Genomic DNA, 6989 nt, shown 5'->3' with positions numbered 1-6989 from the left:
AGAATCACTAAGCTGATGGCTTCATGGATCTGTCCTCCCACATGCAAAGCCACTGAAGTGGATGACATCCACCCCAGGCTCCTTCTGGGTGTGCCGTCCATTGGCTTGTTTAGCCCAACAAGCAGCTTGTGTCAATTATTAGCATGTTCATTAGGGAACACAGCCTCTGCTGGCACCTTCATCTGTGGGTACGCGGGAGACAGGAAAGTGATAGCCCCGCCACACAGCTGCTGCTTCTGCCTAGGAATACTGCAACCCAAGCCCAGAAGGACCCTGGAATGCCAGGGACATTTCTGGCATCACTGGGGGCCCAGGGATGCATTTCGTGTGGGAGATGTGGGTATGGACCCTCTTGAGATGTGCATTGATTTCCAATGGGATGAGATGTCAGCTTTCTGCTGATGTAACAACATGCATGAGGCAAGGAGCTTATGAGGAGACAAGGTTTCTTTTGGCTTCCAGTTCAGGGAGTTCCAGTTCATGATGAATTGGTCTCAGTGTTTTGGACTGAAGGAGAGTCAGCCAAGTTCTCCTCTCATTATCAGGGAGAGTCTGGGGTCCTGCAGCCCCCTCCGAAGCTGAGTCTCCAATGACCTAAAGGCCTCCTGCCCCTCTCCCAACTCTACAGCCCTGGTACCAAGACTTTAACACACTATTTGCCTTTGGAGGGTATTCAAGAGGCAAATTATAGCAGCTACCACCCGCAGCCAGCTCAGACAGTTGCCATTTCTTCTCTCTGCTCTAGAGCCTGGACGTTCCCATTCAAAGTGTCAGCAGGGAGATTTTTCTCCAAGAGTGTGGAGGATCCTCTACTCTTTCACTCGTGTCTGCATGCTTTTCCCTCTGTGCAGCCCAGGGGGATTAAAGGTCGAGGATGCTTTCAAATAACAAACCAAGTAGGCTGGGCATGGTGACACATCCCTGTAATGTTGTTTACCCAAGAGAGGCTAGGGTAGGAGGGTCACAGGCAAAAGCAGGAGACACTATCTGAAAAGCAAACAAAAATGGACTGGGGTATGGCCAAGTGAAAGAAGATGTGCCTAGCTTGAAGTCTTGAGGGCCACTCCTCTGAACTAACAAAGAAAGAAAGAAAGAAGGGGAAGGAAGGAAGGAAGAAAGAAAGAGAGAGGGAGAGAGGGAGGGGAAGGAGGGAAAGTAAAAGGAGAAAGCAAATACCATTCATAGAGGAGAAAAACAAAAATGGTGGGTCCAGGAGGAGGCAGAGGGGAAAGGGTCGTTAGGAGCATGGGAGTTCAAGGGAAAGGATGGAAAAGGAACGAGGATTGGTCCGAGTTGCACAAATTTGACCCAGTCTTCACTTCTGTGCCTCAGGACATTTTTCCTTAGTCACTTACCAAGTATGAGTTGAACACGTACTCTGTGTGCACGATCTTGGTCCATCTTTCATTTATCCTCTTTCCACAGTGGGATATATCAGTTCCCAGGGCTGGAGGTCCAGGGCACCACACGAATCTGGGGGGAAAGCCAGGCAAGCATTTCTTAGAGGAAAATGTCTCAATCTGAGAGCCAAAAGGCATGTCCAGGAATAGGGAACTGGATTGCAAAGTCCCTGGGGTGAGGGAGTAGGAGATTGAACCATAGAATGGATAGCAGCTTGGTGTGACTGTAACAGGGGTTGGGGGGGGGGGGCTGGAGGAATGAGTGGGGAGAGATGAGCTTGGCAGAGCAGAACAACAGTGCTAGGCCCCAGAGGTCCCCTAAACCCTCACTGGTGGGGGGAGATGAAATGAGCAAAGGAGAACAGGAAAACAACATTTCAGGAGAGTGGTGCTGTGAGCCGTGTGGGACCCGGGGAGAAAAGAGGAGCAGGCTACAGACTGGATGGGCTAGGATGGTGGACCAGGCTTCTAAATATGGCTTTAAAAAAAATAAGGCCTTAAAATGGGCCTCATCTCTAAACTCTTAACTTCACCTGGTCAGATACAGGGGCTCGAGAGAGGCAGAGGGCAGAGGCCAGGCCAGAGCTGAAACCCTTTCACTTTCCCATCTGCAGAATTCTGCAGTGACCCAGCCCCGCAGCACTGCAGGAATCCGCGAGGCAGGGGTGCCTGTAAGGCCTGGGCACAGGCTTCTGGGATGACTGGAGATGAGGAAACCTGTGGGAGCAGACAGCCAGCAGTTGCCAGCTGGGGACAGACACAGTGCAGAGAAATAGGATCTAACCTCGAAATCTCTCCTTGGCACCAAGGAGCCAGGGAACAGGGCGTGTGTGTGTGTGTGTGTGTGTGTGTGTGTGTGTGTGTGTGTGTGTGTGTGTGTGTTTGGATAGGAGATGGTTACTTAAATAGCCCAGGTCACGGGGCTCGTGGTGCAAGGCAGGTGACAGCCATGGGGTGACGAGATCTACACAGAAGGCACTACCAAGCTGGGAATGGCATGCTGGCCCCGGGCCACGCAGGAAAGGGCAAGGTGGAAATAACCCCAGACTTCAGGAGCCTTAAGCAGAGCGGGCTTCAGGAAGGCACCTGATGGGAATTTCTAAACTACGCTGCCTTCTGACCTTTCCATGGGTAGAAAAGCCCAGGCCCTCACAGGATCCCTCAGCAAAAAGAAAGAAAAACAAATATCGGACTCAACCTAAGCATCCGCTGGAGGGGGGCGGGGGGTAAGCTACAGCCCTTGTCACGGATGCCAACAATCTCAAAGCCAAAGCCAGATCTGCAGGCATAGATCTACAGGCATGTGCGAGACCAAACCTTGAATCTGTGCTGCAGAGTGTGAGATTTCAGACTATGTGGTGGTCACAATGGTGTATGTTTGAACACTTGTACACATGCAAAAAAAAAATGCTACACTTTGTTGACTTCCCTATGTATTGATGGAAAGCAAGCTTAGAAATCTGCAGCACAGCTGGGGGCTGGGGGATCACTCTTAAAGCCAACTTACCTCCAAAAAGTCTGAAATGGAGCTGTGCTCAATAGCAGAGTCCTAGCCTTGAATGAGAAAGCTCAGGGACAGTGCCCAAGCTCTGAGTTCAGGCCCCAGAACAGGAATTTTTTTTTTTTTAAAAAAAAGGAAATTAGAAGTGTGAATAATCTCTGGGAAGCAGTAACATGGGTAAATAGTTGACACTCAAAGGAAACCATTTTTGTCTTGTGTATAGCAACATGACTTCTCATAAGAATGCTGTAAAAACAGCAAAAGAATGCTATAACAATAAGGATTATTTTCATGTTTTTTTCTTCATTGCTACACCATCATTAAAAAAATACATTTGATGTTAAAGATACATTCAAATTCAGTAAAATAGATTATCTAGGAAACAAAAGTTGGCACTTAACAACAACCAAAAACAATTGCACCTGTGACTCATACTCTGTGCTTGTAAATTTTTAAACTACTAAATTTTAAACATTGCTCCACGTGACAGTAAATAATGGCAGAAATAACTTCAGGATGTTTTATTCGAATCTATAATCACTGTTTATTTTCAATCTTCTGTTTAAACATAGTGAGATATACTATTCTGCAGATGGAAAACACAAACTAAGCCTTAGTTGACTTTGAACCATTGTCAAACTCTTATTAACTTTTTTGAAATCACTGTCTGTAGCTGAGTATGGCTACGTCTGAGGCCAGTGTGTAATGGGGAGGCAGAGATGGGGAGAGGAGATACCCTGAATTGGCTTCCCTGTAAAATATGAGTATTTAAAGGATACATAACTTATTAAATGCCAGTTTGAAGTGAAAAACTTAATTATCATTCAGCAGTGGTTGAGAATTTTGACAAAATTCTTTCTCTGGGAGGCATTTCAGATTGCAGATGTAATTTAGAACGTCCAGTGCATATGATAAATAAACCAAAGCAGATTGCCTTTAATTGCCTTTAACACGACTGTTGCAAACTTCAGAAACAATACATGAGTACAATAGGGAGGTAGATTTTTTTAAGCAGCGCTAGGATTTGAACTCAGGGACTTACACTTGTTTGGCTGGTATACTATTCTCCAGTCCAGCTTCTATGGCTTGTTAGTTGGAGAGAAGGATCTCACTGATTTTTCTACCCAGACTGGCTTTGAACTACAATCCTCAGATCTCATCCTCTTGATTACAGGCTACCAGTGCCTGGGTGAGTGACCCAGTTTTGAAACGCATCTGCTAGGCACAAGCCTGTGCAGTGTCACCGAGATGGAGTGAGGATTCTGAGAGGACTGACTTGATTCTTACGTGAGGCAGGGGGAACTCCTTGGGGTCCAGACCCCAGCATTGCTTTTCCACTTTGCTTCCTATTCAGCTGTGTCCTCGCTTCTAGAACTCTCCCCGGGACCCCACAGCAACTCTGCTTTCTGTGAGCAAATTCTCTTTACCTGGGAGTGGCAAGCGAGTGGAGAGGGGCTTGGGCTAGGTGTATCATCCCAAGCCAGGCTTAGGTTCTAGGAAAAGCAAATGCGTTGCTGCCTGCATGTCAGCTACACATGCCCACATGCCACCCGTACCCACCCAAAGCCTCCGCTCCTACTTCTCAGTGTGTTCAAGCCCCTGACCCACATTTCTCCACCTGACTGGGCAGTGAGACTCACTAGTGTACCTGTGAAGCATCAGGAGATTCTCGAATCTTCCTGGAAATACCTGTTCAGGTGTGCGAATCTGTGACAGGCAAATAAGCTGGGGGCGAGGGGAGGAGGAGGAGCAGAGTCCCACCTCCATACCTTCCTCCCAGCGGCAGCCTGAGCGCCTCCACTGCTACCCTGAGTTGTGGGGACAGCTGGGCCCCATTGACAGGGCTCCAGGACACACCTGGGCTGACTCTCACAGCCTGACTCCTGCGGGGAGCGCTGCGTAGACCGGGAGCCAGACCTGCCCAGTGCCAGGCAGCCAGAACCTGATGAAGCCGGGTGCCCTCAGAAGTGTTCAGCTCTGAGGAGGAGAAGGAGGAGGAGGAGCCTCCGAGGGGCCTTAGCCAGGTAGGAGAAGTCTGGGCAGAGTTGCCAGGTCATTCTGCCTAGAAGGGAGGGCATCTGCCAGAGTCAGTAGGCACGAGTGAGGGAGGTCCTGGTCTCCCCACACACACCCCCACCGTGAGGTCAGGCAGAATCTGGATTTGGTTATAGAAAGCGCATGCTGGCGGAAGGGCAGGCAAGTTCGAGTAGGTGGGCAGACACGGGGAGGGTGATCCTAAGGGTGGCAGCAAGAACCAAAAATTTACACCCCCACCCCCAGCTCCTGGGGCTCCCCCTAACAGCTCAGAGGCTGCTGTGTGGTGTTTTGTTTCCTTTTGTTTCTATTATTGATGGTTTCATTTGGCTTGTGGTAGTACTAGGACTTGAACTCCAGGCCTCATGGTTGCTAGGCACTCAGCTCTTTTTATTTTAGGATTTTCAGGTAGGCACTCACTTTTTTTGCCTAGGGATGACCTGAATTCCAATCCTCCCAGTCTCTACCTCCAGAGTCCTGAGCTTTCAGGCAGATGCCACCGACTGTGCCTGGTTCCTCACACTGTATTTTTCATGCTTATACTGCACTCCACCCACTACTACAGTGCAATCATGCAGGCTGCTGGCTGTAAGCTAAGGACTGAATTCATTGTAGATGTTGGTTCACCGTGCTGTCTGCTTGGTGCCTGCTGCTGTCAGGTGTCTGGGTGAGGCTACAGCCTCGCTGTCTTTCTCCTTTCTGCTGTTCTGAGCCTTGATTCCCAATGAGACAATGAGCCAACCTGATTTCCAATGTCAGCCCCCATCTAAGCCTCAGGCTTGCTTAAGGTCTGGGCTGTCCTGACCTAGGGCCCCAACCACGTAATGAAGACACAAACCCCTGCCCCTGACCTTGTTAACAACGAGACTGCTCACCTTGCCAATCAGCCGCAATAACCCACAGAGTGCAAGGAGACTGCGGTGCGTTCATTTACCCATTTATTCATTCAGTCAACCTCCTGGGCAGGCATTATATGGTGCCAACCTTCCAGGAGCTAAGTCTAGGCAAGCAGGAGGTGAAGATCAAACTGCAGAGAGCCAGTTATGTTCTGTATTAGAGATGACAGACTGAGTTCTGCCTGGTATAGGGCAGGAAAAATTACCCAGTGGACCCTTGTTATTCACAGGTGTATAGGTTGCCTCGACCACTTGTTGAGAACAAATCGCGCATGCCAAGAATGCACGGGGCAGAGCGCCACAGCGCGCCCTGTCCATAGACATGGCACACGCAGCACCTTGTGGCGCATGCCCAGAATGCGTGGCGCACCTGGGAGGCAAAGTTTTCATAAAGCTATAGGTCGGGATACAGGTGACGGATTTCCAGCTTCTTGGATAAAATCAGGGAACATGATGGCACTGAGGCTCACCCCCATTTCTCCCCAAGATGGTAGTTGGGACAATGAGAACCCCAGCCAGGCCTGCCCCACTTTGTTCCCTAGGACCCTGGGTTCCACCGGTCCATGTTTCCGGGTCACAAGGCCGCTAGACCTCAGCCTCCACCCTCCACCCAAGCATCTCTTTCTTTCCCAGTCTTCTGGCTTCATTTCCTCCACCCTGTCCCCAATCTCTCTCCTTGCTCTTCCTTCCCTCCACACCAGCCTTGACACCCCCCACAATGGCTTGGAAGCAGATGGCCCCTCCAGGCCAGAGTGCTCCCTTCTCGGTGATTTATGATCCTTGATTGGGCAGGGTTATTTTTAGCTGCCTCTCTCCACCTTCGCCTGTCCTCCACCAGGGAGGAAATTCAGCCTGTTTCTTGAGCAGCCAGCACAGGGTGATTATGTCGGTGATTTTCAACTAGAGGCAAGTTTTGCTCCCCAAGGGAATGTTTGGCAAAGTCCAGGCATATTTTTTGTTTTCAAATTGGAGTGGAGGTGCTGTTGGCATGTAATGGGTAGAGATCAGCTATGCTGCCAGTTTTCTGTTGGTTGTGAAAGAGGTATTCCTTGTCCCAACTTTGGAAGTAGATTGGTTGGGTCCTCAAGAGGAATGGCCAACCCAGCAACAGTTGCACGTGTTCAAACTCTAGGTTCTATCCCTAAGGATGTTCCTGGT

Source organism: Megascapheus bottae, chromosome 28, assembly GCF_031878675.1.
Source record: "Megascapheus bottae isolate mThoBot1 chromosome 28, mThoBot2.hap1, whole genome shotgun sequence".
NCBI lineage: Eukaryota > Metazoa > Chordata > Mammalia > Rodentia > Geomyidae > Megascapheus > Megascapheus bottae.
Note: the sequence above shows the minus strand (reverse complement) of the source record.